A 14,932-nucleotide genomic window follows, 5' to 3' on the forward strand; every position below is an offset into this window, starting at 1 on the left:
TTGTGGCTCCTCTCAGATTCCAGAACTTTCTGCCACAGAAATGTGAGGAACATGTGTTTTTTTAGCCAAATTTTGAGGTTTGCAAAGGATTCTGGGTAACAGAACCTGGTCCGAGCCCCGCAATTCACCCCTACTTGGATTCCCCTAGGTCTCTAGTTTTCAGAAATGCACAGGTTTGGTAGGTTTCCCTAGGTGCCGGCTGATCTAGAGGCCAAAATCTACAGGTAGGCACTTCGCAAAAAACACCTCCTGTTTTCTTCCAAACATTTGGATGTGTCCACGTTGCGCTTTGGGGCGTTTCCTGTCGCGGGCGCTAGGCCTACCCACACAAGTGAGGTATCATTTTTATCGGGAGACTTGGGGGAACGCTGGGTGGAAGGAAATTTGTGGCTCCTCTCAGATTCCAGAACTTTCTGCACAGAAATGTGAGGAACATGTGTTTTTTTAGCCAAATTTTGAGGTTTGCAAAGGATTCTGGGTAACAGAACCTGGTCTGAGCCCCGCAAGTCACCCCATCTTGGATTCCCCTAGGTCTCTAGTTTTCAGAAATGCACAGGTTTAGTAGGTTTCCCTAGGTGCCGGCTGAGCTAGAAGCCAAAATCTACAGGTAGGCACTTCGCAAAAAACACCTCTGTTTTCTTCCAAAAATTTGGATGTGTCCACGTTGCGCTTTGGGGTGTTTCCTGTCGCGGGCGCTAGGCCTACCCACACAAGTGAGGTATCATTTTTATCGGGAGAATTGGGGGAACGCTGGGTGGAAGGAAATTTGTGGCTCCTCTCAGATTCCAGAACTTTCTGCCACAGAAATGTGAGGAACATGTGTTTTTTTAGCCAAATTTTGAGGTTTGCAAAGGATTCTGGGTAACAGAACCTGGTCCGAGCCCCGCAAGTCATCCCTCCTTGGATTCCCCTAGGTCTCTAGTTTTCAGAAATGCACAGGTTTGGTAGGTTTCCCTAGGTGCCGGATGAGCTAGAGGCCAAAATCTACAGGTAGGCACTTCGCAAAAAACACCTCCTGTTTTCTTCCAAAAATTTGGATGTGTCCACGTTGCGCTTTGGGGCGTTTCCTGTCGCGGGCGCTAGGCCTACCCACACAAGTGAGGTATCATTTTTATCGGGAGACTTGGGGGAACGCTGGGTGGAAGGAAATTTGTGGCTCCTCTCAGATTCCAGAACTTTCTGCCACAGAAATGTGAGGAACATGTGTTTTTTTAGCCAAATTTTGAGGTTTGCAAAGGATTCTGGGTAACAGAACCTGGTCCGAGCCCCGCAAGTCACCCCTCCTTGGATTCCCCTAGGTCTCTAGTTTTCAGAAATGCACAGGTTTGGTAGGTTTCCCTAGGTGCCGGCTGAGCTAGAGGCCAAAATCTACAGGTAGGCACTTCGCAAAAAACACCTCTGTTTTCATTCTAAAATTTGGATGTCTCCACGTTGCGCTTTGGGGTGTTTCCTGTCGCGGGCGCTAGGCCTACCCACACAAGTGAGGTATCATTTTTATCGGGAGACGTGGGGGAACGCTGGGTGGAAGGAAATTTGTGGCTCCTCTCAGATTCCAGAACTTTCTGCCACAGAAATGTGAGGAACATGTGTTTTTTAAGCCAAATTTTGAGGTTTGCAAAGGATTCTGGGTAACAGAACCTGGTCCGAGCCCCGCAATTCACTCCTCCTTGGATTCCCCTAGGTCTCTACTTTTCAGAAATGCACAGGTTTGGTAGGTTTCCCTATGTGCCGGCTGAGCTAGAGGCCAAAATCTACAGGTAGGCACTTCGCAAAAAACACCTCTGTTTTCTTCCAAAAATTTGGATGTGTCCACGTTGCGCTTTGGGGAGTTTCCTGTCGCGGGCGCTAGGCCTACCCACACAAGTGAGGTATCATTTTTATCGGGAGACTTGGGGGAACGCTGGGTGGAAGGAAATTTGTGGCTCCTCTCAGATTCCAGAACTTTCTGCCACAGAAATGTGAGGAACATGTGTTTTTTAGCCAAATTTTGAGGTTTGCAAAGGATTCTGGGTAACAGAACCTGGTCCGAGCCCCACAAGTCACCCCATCTTGGATTCCCGTAGGTCTCTAGTTTTCAGAAATGCACAGGTTTGGTAGGTTTCCCTAGGTGCCGGCTGAGCTAGAGGCCAAAATCTACAGGTAGGCACTTCGCAAAAATCACCTCTGTTTTCTTCCAAAAATTTGGATGTGTCCACGTTGCGCTTTGGGGCGTTTCCTGTCGCGGGCGCTAGGCCTACCCACACAAGTGAGGTATCATTTTTATCGGGAGACTTGGGGGAACGCTGGGTGGAAGGAAATTTGTGGCTCCTCTCAGATTCCAGAACTTTCTGCCACAGAAATGTGAGGAACATGTGTTTTTTAGCCAAATTTTGAGGTTTGCAAAGGATTCTGGGTAACAGAACCTAGTCCGAGCCCCGCAAGTCATCCCATCTTGGATTCCCCTAGGTCTCTAGTTTTCAGAAATGCACAGGTTTGGTAGGTTTCCCTATGTGCCGGCTGAGCTAGAGGCCAAAATCTACAGGTAGGCACTTCGCAAAAAACACCTCTGTTTTCTTCCAAAAATTTGGATGTGTCCACGTTGCGCTTTGGGGAGTTTCCTGTCGCGGGCACTAGGCCTACCCACACAAGTGAGGTATCATTTTTATCGGGAGACTTGGGGGAACGCCGGGTGGAAGGAAATTTTTGGCTCCTCTCAGATTCCAAGCTTTCTGCCACAGAAATGTGAGGAACATGTGTTTTTGTAGCCAAATTTTGAGGTTTGCAAAGAATTCTGGGTAACAGAACCTGGTCCGAGCCCCGCAAGTCACCCCTCCTTGGATTCCCCTAGGTCTCTAGTTTTCAGAAATGCACAGGTTTGGTAGGTTTCCCTAGGTGCCAGCTGAGCTAGAGGCCAAAATCTACAGGTAGGCACTTCGCAAAAAACACCTCTGTTTTCTTTCAAAAAATTGGATGTGTCCACGTTGCGCTTTGGGGCGTTTCCTGTTGCGGGCGCTAGGCCTACCCACACAAGTGAGGTATCATTTTTATCGGGAGACTTGGGGGAACGCTGGGTGGAAGGAAATTTGTGGCTCCTCTCAGATTCCAGAACTTTCTGCCACAGAAATGTGAGGAACATGTGTTTTCTGAGCCAAATTTTGAGGTTTGCAAAGGATTCTGGGTAACAGAACCTGGTCCGAGCCCCGCAAGTCACCCCATCTTGGATTCCCGTAGGTCTCTAGTTTTCAGAAATGCACGGGTTTGGTAGGTTTCCCTAGGTGCCGGCTGAGCTAGAGGCCAAAATCTACAGGTAGGCACTTCGCAAAAAACACCTCTGTTTTCTTCCAAAAATGTGGATGTGTCCACGTTGCGCTTTGGGGTGTTTCCTGTCGCGGGCGCTAGGCCTACCCACACAAGTGAGGTATCATTTTTATCGGGAGACTTGGGGGAACGCCGGGTGGAAGGAAATTTGTGGCTCCTCTCAGATTCCAGAACTTTCTGCACAGAAATGGGAGGAACATGTGTTTTTTTAGCCAAATTTTGAGGTTTGCAAAGGATTCTGGGTAACAGAACCTGGTCTGAGCCCCGCAAGTCACCCCATCTTGGATTCCCCTAGGTCTCTAGTTTTCAGAAATGCACAGGTTTAGTAGGTTTCCCTAGGTGCCGGCTGAGCTAGAAGCCAAAATCTACAGGTAGGCACTTCGCAAAAAACACCTCTGTTTTCTTCCAAAAATTTGGATGTGTCCACGTTGCGCTTTGGGGTGTTTCCTGTCGCGGGCGCTAGGCCTACCCACACAAGTGAGGTATCATTTTTATCGGGAGAATTGGGGGAACGCTGGGTGGAAGGAAATTTGTGGCTCCTCTCAGATTCCAGAACTTTCTGCCACAGAAATGTGAGGAACATGTGTTTTTTTAGCCAAATTTTGAGGTTTGCAAAGGATTCTGGGTAACAGAACCTGGTCCGAGCCCCGCAAGTCATCCCTCCTTGGATTCCCCTAGGTCTCTAGTTTTCAGAAATGCACAGGTTTGGTAGGTTTCCCTAGGTGCCGGATGAGCTAGAGGCCAAAATCTACAGGTAGGCACTTCGCAAAAAACACCTCCTGTTTTCTTCCAAAAATTTGGATGTGTCCACGTTGCGCTTTGGGGCGTTTCCTGTCGCGGGCGCTAGGCCTACCCACACAAGTGAGGTATCATTTTTATCGGGAGACTTGGGGGAACGCTGGGTGGAAGGAAGTTTGTGGCTCCTCTCAGATTCCAGAACTTTCTGCCACAGAAATGTGAGGAACATGTGTTTTTTTAGCCAAATTTTGAGGTTTGCAAAGGATTCTGGGTAACAGAACCTGGTCCGAGCCCCGCAAGTCACCCCTCCTTGGATTCCCCTAGGTCTCTAGTTTTCAGAAATGCACAGGTTTGGTAGGTTTCCCTAGGTGCCGGCTGAGCTAGAGGCCAAAATCTACAGGTAGGCACTTCGCAAAAAACACCTCTGTTTTCATTCTAAAATTTGGATGTCTCCACGTTGCGCTTTGGGGTGTTTCCTGTCGCGGGCGCTAGGCCTACCCACACAAGTGAGGTATCATTTTTATCGGGAGACGTGGGGGAACGCTGGGTGGAAGGAAATTTGTGGCTCCTCTCAGATTCCAGAACTTTCTGCCACAGAAATGTGAGGAACATGTGTTTTTTAAGCCAAATTTTGAGGTTTGCAAAGGATTCTGGGTAACAGAACCTGGTCCGAGCCCCGCAATTCACTCCTCCTTGGATTCCCCTAGGTCTCTACTTTTCAGAAATGCACAGGTTTGGTAGGTTTCCCTATGTGCCGGCTGAGCTAGAGGCCAAAATCTACAGGTAGGCACTTCGCAAAAAACACCTCTGTTTTCTTCCAAAAATTTGGATGTGTCCACGTTGCGCTTTGGGGAGTTTCCTGTCGCGGGCGCTAGGCCTACCCACACAAGTGAGGTATCATTTTTATCGGGAGACTTGGGGGAACGCTGGGTGGAAGGAAATTTGTGGCTCCTCTCAGATTCCAGAACTTTCTGCCACAGAAATGTGAGGAACATGTGTTTTTTAGCCAAATTTTGAGGTTTGCAAAGGATTCTGGGTAACAGAACCTGGTCCGAGCCCCACAAGTCACCCCATCTTGGATTCCCGTAGGTCTCTAGTTTTCAGAAATGCACAGGTTTGGTAGGTTTCCCTAGGTGCCGGCTGAGCTAGAGGCCAAAATCTACAGGTAGGCACTTCGCAAAAATCACCTCTGTTTTCTTCCAAAAATTTGGATGTGTCCACGTTGCGCTTTGGGGCGTTTCCTGTCGCGGGCGCTAGGCCTACCCACACAAATGAGGTATCATTTTTATCGGGAGACTTGGGGGAACGCTGGGTGGAAGGAAATTTGTGGCTCCTCTCAGATTCCAGAACTTTCTGCCACAGAAATGTGAGGAACATGTGTTTTTTAGCCAAATTTTGAGGTTTGCAAAGGATTCTGGGTAACAGAACCTAGTCCGAGCCCCGCAAGTCATCCCATCTTGGATTCCCCTAGGTCTCTAGTTTTCAGAAATGCACAGGTTTGGTAGGTTTCCCTATGTGCCGGCTGAGCTAGAGGCCAAAATCTACAGGTAGGCACTTCGCAAAAAACACCTCTGTTTTCTTCCAAAAATTTGGATGTGTCCACGTTGCGCTTTGGGGAGTTTCCTGTCGCGGGCACTAGGCCTACCCACACAAGTGAGGTATCATTTTTATCGGGAGACTTGGGGGAACGCCGGGTGGAAGGAAATTTTTGGCTCCTCTCAGATTCCAAGCTTTCTGCCACAGAAATGTGAGGAACATGTGTTTTTGTAGCCAAATTTTGAGGTTTGCAAAGAATTCTGGGTAACAGAACCTGGTCCGAGCCCCGCAAGTCACCCCTCCTTGGATTCCCCTAGGTCTCTAGTTTTCAGAAATGCACAGGTTTGGTAGGTTTCCCTAGGTGCCAGCTGAGCTAGAGGCCAAAATCTACAGGTAGGCACTTCGCAAAAAACACCTCTGTTTTCTTTCAAAAAATTGGATGTGTCCACGTTGCGCTTTGGGGCGTTTCCTGTTGCGGGCGCTAGGCCTACCCACACAAGTGAGGTATCATTTTTATCGGGAGACTTGGGGGAACGCTGGGTGGAAGGAAATTTGTGGCTCCTCTCAGATTCCAGAACTTTCTGCCACAGAAATGTGAGGAACATGTGTTTTCTGAGCCAAATTTTGAGGTTTGCAAAGGATTCTGGGTAACAGAACCTGGTCCGAGCCCCGCAAGTCACCCCATCTTGGATTCCCGTAGGTCTCTAGTTTTCAGAAATGCACAGGTTTGGTAGGTTTCCCTAGGTGCCGGCTGAGCTAGAGGCCAAAATCTACAGGTAGGCACTTCGCAAAAAACACCTCTGTTTTCTTCCAAAAATGTGGATGTGTCCACGTTGCGCTTTGGGGTGTTTCCTGTCGCGGGCGCTAGGCCTACCCACACAAGTGAGGTATCATTTTTATCGGGAGACTTGGGGGAACGCCGGGTGGAAGGAAATTTGTGGCTCCTCTCAGATTCCAGAACTTTCTGCCACAGAACTGTGAGGAACATGTGTTTTTTTAGCCAAATTTTGAGGTTTGCAAAGGATTCTGGGTAACAGAACCTGGTCCGAGCCCCGCAATTCACTCCTCCTTGGATTCCCCTAGGTCTCTACTTTTCAGAAATGCACTGGTTTGGTAGGTTTCCCTAGGTGCCGGCTGATCTAGAGGCCAAAATCTACAGGTAGGCACTTCGCAAAAAACACCTCCTGTTTTCTTCCAAACATTTGGATGTGTCCACGTTGCGCTTTGGGGCGTTTCCTGTCGCGGGCGCTAGGCCTACCCACACAAGTGAGGTATCATTTTTATCGGGAGACTAGGGGGAACGCTGGGTGGAAGGAAATTTGTGGCTCCTCTCAGATTCCAGAACTTTCTGCCACAGAAATGTGAGGAACATGTGTTTTTTTAGCCAAATTTTGAGGTTTGCAAAGGATTCTGAGTAACAGAACCTGGTCCGAGCCCCGCAAGTCACCCCATCTTGGATTCCCGTAGGTCTCTAGTTTTCAGAAATGCACAGGTTTGGTAGGTTTCCCTAGGTGCCGGCTGAGCTAGAGGCCAAAATCTACAGGTAGGCACTTCGCAAAAAACACCTCTGTTTTCTTCCAAAAATGTGGATGTGTCCACGTTGCGCTTTGGGGTGTTTCCTGTCGCGGGCGCTAGGCCTACCCACACAAGTGAGGTATCATTTTTATCGGGAGACTTGGGGGAACGCTGGGTGGAAGGAAATTTGTGGCTCCTCTCAGATTCCAGAACTTTCTGCCACAGAAATGTGAGGAACATGTGTTTTTTTAGCCAAATTTTGAGGTTTGCAAAGGATTCTGGGTAACAGAACCTGGTCCGAGCCCCGCAATTCACCCCTACTTGGATTCCCCTAGGTCTCTAGTTTTCAGAAATGCACAGGTTTGGTAGGTTTCCCTAGGTGCCGGCTGATCTAGAGGCCAAAATCTACAGGTAGGCACTTCGCAAAAAACACCTCCTGTTTTCTTCCAAACATTTGGATGTGTCCACGTTGCGCTTTGGGGCGTTTCCTGTCGCGGGCGCTAGGCCTACCCACACAAGTGAGGTATCATTTTTATCGGGAGACTTGGGGGAACGCTGGGTGGAAGGAAATTTGTGGCTCCTCTCAGATTCCAGAACTTTCTGCACAGAAATGGGAGGAACATGTGTTTTTTTAGCCAAATTTTGAGGTTTGCAAAGGATTCTGGGTAACAGAACCTGGTCTGAGCCCCGCAAGTCACCCCATCTTGGATTCCCCTAGGTCTCTAGTTTTCAGAAATGCACAGGTTTAGTAGGTTTCCCTAGGTGCCGGCTGAGCTAGAAGCCAAAATCTACAGGTAGGCACTTCGCAAAAAACACCTCTGTTTTCTTCCAAAAATTTGGATGTGTCCACGTTGCGCTTTGGGGTGTTTCCTGTCGCGGGCGCTAGGCCTACCCACACAAGTGAGGTATCATTTTTATCGGGAGAATTGGGGGAACGCTGGGTGGAAGGAAATTTGTGGCTCCTCTCAGATTCCAGAACTTTCTGCCACAGAAATGTGAGGAACATGTGTTTTTTTAGCCAAATTTTGAGGTTTGCAAAGGATTCTGGGTAACAGAACCTGGTCCGAGCCCCGCAAGTCATCCCTCCTTGGATTCCCCTAGGTCTCTAGTTTTCAGAAATGCACAGGTTTGGTAGGTTTCCCTAGGTGCCGGATGAGCTAGAGGCCAAAATCTACAGGTAGGCACTTCGCAAAAAACACCTCCTGTTTTCTTCCAAAAATTTGGATGTGTCCACGTTGCGCTTTGGGGCGTTTCCTGTCGCGGGCGCTAGGCCTACCCACACAAGTGAGGTATCATTTTTATCGGGAGACTTGGGGGAACGCTGGGTGGAAGGAAATTTGTGGCTCCTCTCAGATTCCAGAACTTTCTGCCACAGAAATGTGAGGAACATGTGTTTTTTTAGCCAAATTTTGAGGTTTGCAAAGGATTCTGGGTAACAGAACCTGGTCCGAGCCCCGCAAGTCACCCCTCCTTGGATTCCCCTAGGTCTCTAGTTTTCAGAAATGCACAGGTTTGGTAGGTTTCCCTAGGTGCCGGCTGAGCTAGAGGCCAAAATCTACAGGTAGGCACTTCGCAAAAAACACCTCTGTTTTCATTCTAAAATTTGGATGTCTCCACGTTGCGCTTTGGGGTGTTTCCTGTCGCGGGCGCTAGGCCTACCCACACAAGTGAGGTATCATTTTTATCGGGAGACGTGGGGGAACGCTGGGTGGAAGGAAATTTGTGGCTCCTCTCAGATTCCAGAACTTTCTGCCACAGAAATGTGAGGAACATGTGTTTTTTAAGCCAAATTTTGAGGTTTGCAAAGGATTCTGGGTAACAGAACCTGGTCCGAGCCCCGCAATTCACTCCTCCTTGGATTCCCCTAGGTCTCTACTTTTCAGAAATGCACAGGTTTGGTAGGTTTCCCTAGGTGCCGGCTGATCTAGAGGCCAAAATCTACAGGTAGGCACTTCGCAAAAAACACCTCCTGTTTTCTTCCAAAAATTTGGATGTGTCCACGTTGCGCTTTGGGGCGTTTCCTGTCGCGGGCGCTAGGCCTACCCACACAAGTGAGGTATCATTTTTATCGGGAGACTTGGGGGAACGCTGGGTGGAAGGAAATTTGTGGCTCCTCTCAGATTCCAGAACTTTCTGCCACAGAAATGTGAGGAACATGTGTTTTTTTAGCCAAATTTTGAGGTTTGCAAAGGATTCTGGGTAACAGAACCTGGTCCGAGCCCCGCAAGTCATCCCTCCTTGGATTCCCCTAGGTCTCTAGTTTTCAGAAATGCACAGGTTTGGTAGGTTTCCCTAGGTGCCGGATGAGCTAGAGGCCAAAATCTACAGGTAGGCACTTCGCAAAAAACACCTCCTGTTTTCTTCCAAAAATTTGGATGTGTCCACGTTGCGCTTTGGGGCGTTTCCTGTCGCGGGCGCTAGGCCTACCCACACAAGTGAGGTATCATTTTTATCGGGAGACTTGGGGGAACGCTGGGTGGAAGGAAATTTGTGGCTCCTCTCAGATTCCAGAACTTTCTGCCACAGAAATGTGAGGAACATGTGTTTTTTTAGCCAAATTTTGAGGTTTGCAAAGGATTCTGGGTAACAGAACCTGGTCCGAGCCCCGCAAGTCACCCCTCCTTGGATTCCCCTAGGTCTCTAGTTTTCAGAAATGCACAGGTTTGGTAGGTTTCCCTAGGTGCCGGCTGAGCTAGAGGCCAAAATCTACAGGTAGGCACTTCGCAAAAAACACCTCTGTTTTCATTCTAAAATTTGGATGTCTCCACGTTGCGCTTTGGGGTGTTTCCTGTCGCGGGCGCTAGGCCTACCCACACAAGTGAGGTATCATTTTTATCGGGAGACGTGGGGGAACGCTGGGTGGAAGGAAATTTGTGGCTCCTCTCAGATTCCAGAACTTTCTGCCACAGAAATGTGAGGAACATGTGTTTTTTAAGCCAAATTTTGAGGTTTGCAAAGGATTCTGGGTAACAGAACCTGGTCCGAGCCCCGCAATTCACTCCTCCTTGGATTCCCCTAGGTCTCTACTTTTCAGAAATGCACAGGTTTGGTAGGTTTCCCTAGGTGCCGGCTGATCTAGAGGCCAAAATCTACAGGTAGGCACTTCGCAAAAAACACCTCCTGTTTTCTTCCAAACATTTGGATGTGTCCACGTTGCGCGTTGGGGCGTTTCCTGTCGCGGGCGCTAGGCCTACCCACACAAGTGAGGTATCATTTTTATCGGGAGACTTGGGGGAACGCTGGGTGGAAGGAAATTTGTGGCTCCTCTCAGATTCCAGAACTTTCTGCCACAGAAATGTGAGGAACATATGTTTTTTTAGCCAAATTTTGAGGTTTGCAAAGGATTCTGGGTAACAGAACCTGGTCCGAGCCCCACAAGTCACCCCATCTTGGATTCCCGTAGGTCTCTAGTTTTCAGAAATGCACAGGTTTGGTAGGTTTCCCTAGGTGCCGGCTGAGCTAGAGGCCAAAATCTACAGGTAGGCACTTCGCAAAAATCACCTCTGTTTTCTTCCAAAAATTTGGATGTGTCCACGTTGCGCTTTGGGGCGTTTCCTGTCGCGGGCGCTAGGCCTACCCACACAAGTGAGGTATCATTTTTATCGGGAGACTTGGGGGAACGTTGGGTGGAAGGAAATTTGTGGCTCCTCTCAGATTCCAGAACTTTCTGCCACAGAAATGTGAGGAACATGTGTTTTTTAGCCAAATTTTGAGGTTTGCAAAGGATTCTGGGTAACAGAACCTAGTCCGAGCCCCGCAAGTCATCCCATCTTGGATTCCCCTAGGTCTCTAGTTTTCAGAAATGCACAGGTTTGGTAGGTTTCCCTATGTGCCGGCTGAGCTAGAGGCCAAAATCTACAGGTAGGCACTTCGCAAAAAACACCTCTGTTTTCTTCCAAAAATTTGGATGTGTCCACGTTGCGCTTTGGGGAGTTTCCTGTCGCGGGCGCTAGGCCTACCCACACAAGTGAGGTATCATTTTTATCGGGAGACTTGGGGGAACGCCGGGTGGAAGGAAATTTTTGGCTCCTCTCAGATTCCAAGCTTTCTGCCACAGAAATGTGAGGAACATGTGTTTTTGTAATCAAATTTTGAGGTTTGCAAAGAATTCTGGGTAACAGAACCTGGTCCGAGCCCCGCAAGTCACCCCTCCTTGGATTCCCCTAGGTCTCTAGTTTTCAGAAATGCACAGGTTTGGTAGGTTTCCCTAGGTGCCAGCTGAGCTAGAGGCCAAAATCTACAGGTAGGCACTTCGCAAAAAACACCTCTGTTTTCTTTCAAAAAATTGGATGTGTCCACGTTGCGCTTTGGGGCGTTTCCTGTTGCGGGCGCTAGGCCTACCCACACAAGTGAGGTATCATTTTTATCGGGAGACTTGGGGGAACATAGATTAGCAAAACAAGTGTTATTGCCCCTTGTCTTTCTCTACATTTTTTCCTTCCAAATATAGGAGAGTGTGTAAAAAAGACATCTATTTGAGAAATGCCCTGTAATTCACATACTAGTATGGTCACCCCGGAATTCAGAGATTTGCAAATAACCACTGCTCCTCAACACCTTATCTTGTGCCCTTTTTGGAAATACAAAGGTTTTCTTGATAGCAATTTTTTACTCTTTATATTTCAGCAAATGAATTGCTGTCTACCCGGTATAGAATGAAAACGCACTGCTAGGTGCAGCTCATTTATTGGCTCTGGGTTCCTTGGGTTCTTGATGAACCTACAAGCCCTATATATCCCCGCAGCCAGAGGAGTCCAGCAGACGTAACGGTATATTGGTTTCGATAATCTGAAATTGCAGGGCAAAGTTACAGAGTAAAACGTAGAGAAACATTTATGTTTTTTTCACCTCAATTTCAATATTTTTCTTTTTCAGTTGTTAATTTCTGTAGGAAACCCTTGTAGGATCTACACAAATGACCCCTTGGTGAATTCAGAATTTTGTCTACTTTTCAGAAATGTTTACGTTTCTGGGATCCAGCATTGGTTTCATGCCCATTTCTGTCACTGACTGGAAGGAGGCTGAAAGCACAAAAAATTGCTAAAATGGGGTATGTCCCAGTAAAATGCCAAAAATTGTGTTGAAAAATTGGGTTTTCTGATTCAAGTCTGCCTGTTCCTGAAAGCTGGGAAGCTGCTGAGTTTAGCACCGCAAACCCTTTGTTGATGCCATTTTCAGGGGAAAAACAACAAGTCTTCTTCTGCAGCCACTTTTTCCAATTTTTTTTAAACAAACAAAATTTTCCCTGTATTTTGGCCAATTTCTTGGCCTCCTTCAGGGGAACCCACAAAGTCTGGGTACCTCTAGAATCCCTAGGATGTTGGAAAAAAAGGACGCAAATTTGGCTTGGTTAGCTTATGTGGACAAAAAGTTATGAGGGCCTAAGCGCGAACTGCCCCAAATAGGCAAAAAAAGGCCTGGCACAGGAGGGGGAAAAGGCCTGGCAGCGAAGGGGTTAATGTTTCAGACCAGTGGAGGAAGCGTTGGACCCAAAGGATAAAATAAGTACAGGGTGAAACCAATTTCTGAGTGCTTTACAAAATTGTTTGTAGATGAACAAGGTCAAACAGAAAGTGATGTCCTAAAGCTTTGCAAACATAAAACCAACAGAAGCGTTTGCTGTACAATTTTGGAAAATCTTCACACGCATTTGAAATACCAAGTGGGAGGCGCATTAAGATGAAAGTAAAAACAGTAGTCATGGCATGCCAACTTGTCCATAGAGCACTACAGGGTCAGGGCATCTGTCAGATAACTGCTATTCCGGCCGGTGTTAATGTCAAGCTGAAGATAAGTGAGTTATGTGCGGGCGTGCTGCGCGTGGCTGATGTGGAAGCCGCCATCCGATTCCAGCACCAAGGGCATGAACACAATAGGAGTTCAATTCGAGGTGACTAGTCTTGAGTGGAGAGAGTGGTAGGGTTTTTATTCGTCTCTGGTGTGGTTAGGTTAGAATATTCGAAGCAAAAGTAATAAAGGAAGGTGCGTGTTCAGTATTAAAATGATTCTCCAGTAGCATTTTTAGGTCTCTCCTACAGGAAGCTGTAACTGGTGTAGACAACGTGTTACCAATACCATATACATAGAAAAGAAGAGTGAGCTTTAGATCGACCCCCTCATGCAATGAGCTGGTAGCATTTTTAAAGATTGCCTTTGGCTGGGCAGACTATTCTTTAAATCATAGAATTTTATGGAAGGTTATATGGGGTTTAAATTAATTCCCTGTAACCTCTCCCTTGGGCTCCCTACCCCCCCCCCCCCACCCCCCCCACCCTCCTACCAGTCATTGCCCCAAAACAACGTGGATCCCAGCCGCCTCACTCAACCTCTGTCCCTTGTCTCCAGCTCATTCTTATTTTGTCTTTGCCAATGCTTGTTGAAATGCATCTCAAGTATTGGCAAACCAAAACAATTCAGAAAAAAGGCTGCCTTGTTTATGCACAGCTGCCATCTTGTGTGAGTTTAGAGGAGTCTTTAACATGTTTGTATATGATGTTTGTTGCAGGTTTACATGAAAAATGTTCACGGCTAGGCTCTTGCTTCAGCTCTTAGAGTCAAGTGATACTCTAGACTTGGCTCTCCCTGTTATTTGGTGGGGATGTTATTGAAATGGCATTTAAATTAAAAAGAAATAGGGCTTCATACAGTTTTGTACTGTGTGAAAAGAACTTCCTTTCCAAAATGTCCACCAGAATATTATAAAAATATTTGTGCTCCAACTGCGGCAGTCGTGACATGAAACCAGGTGGCCTGGTATGCCCTTGCCATAGTAGTATACCCTTGCCTTAGTGAATCAATACTTTTGACAGATTACATAGCGAACAGTGTTGAAAAGCCCTCTCGTGGTGGTCATGAGCTACGGCAATGAAAGAAATGATTTATCTTACAGCAATTTGTTGTCCCCCTTCTGCAGGCACAAGTAGCCACCTTGGTCTATTTTTATTTTTTTGAAAAACCATCACACGTTGGTGTCACATGTACGTGCAGAGCAACAAACATCTGCAAATCCTACAGCTCGACACTCCAGGTTAAAAGCGAGGCCCATTAGCGTTTAAATGCTTGCTTTATGTTCGGTATTTAAAAGCCGGGCAAGAAAGGAAGTTTCTGATATGTACCGGAAGAGCATTCCAAACATGTGGAGCGTTTCCTGAGAAGGGACTACGACTGGTGTCCAGGATGAAAGACTTGCTCACCAGTCGAAAAACAATTCCCGAAGGAGGCTTTTAAAACCTCCCTCCTGCTTGCTTTCAAGATGAAAACATACTCTTGCAATTACATATTGAGAGGCCATAATGAAATACCTATTGCAGAAAAAATGGCAACTAAATCCGCTTGCGCTGCTGAGCATGACAAGCATCTGTGCTTGTTTAAATGAAGCATGTCTAAATTTGATCACTTTTCTTTTGGCTGTTACTTGCTTGAAAACGGCTACTGGGTTCTTTAGTATGGCATCTCTTACTGATAACACAATCAGCTCTATTCTGAATGCTGTATACCACGCCATCTGTTCCTCACATTAAATCTCTATTAACAGGACTGAGTTTCCACTAAGACAAAACCCTACCTTTCCCTTTTGGCCTTCCTCTGAGTCAGCCAGCTGCCTCGCAGAGTTATAGCGGCTTAGTATTTTTCCTGGCTCGCCATGCAAACCCGTTAAGTATTAACGTGGGAGTGGATTCTCCTAGCTGACAATTTAAAATAAAGTAGATTGAAAGTGACACGGCGACGCGTGTGGCTGTTAATTCGCGTCATCAAGGTTCTTTTCTGACATCCTGAAAGATCTGGCTCGCGCGGCTGACGCATGTGACCTTTGCTGGTGACCTTGTGCTATTAAAGGGTAGGCCCG

This window comes from Pleurodeles waltl, chromosome 1_1 (assembly GCF_031143425.1).
Source record: "Pleurodeles waltl isolate 20211129_DDA chromosome 1_1, aPleWal1.hap1.20221129, whole genome shotgun sequence".
NCBI classification, from domain to species: domain Eukaryota; kingdom Metazoa; phylum Chordata; class Amphibia; order Caudata; family Salamandridae; genus Pleurodeles; species Pleurodeles waltl.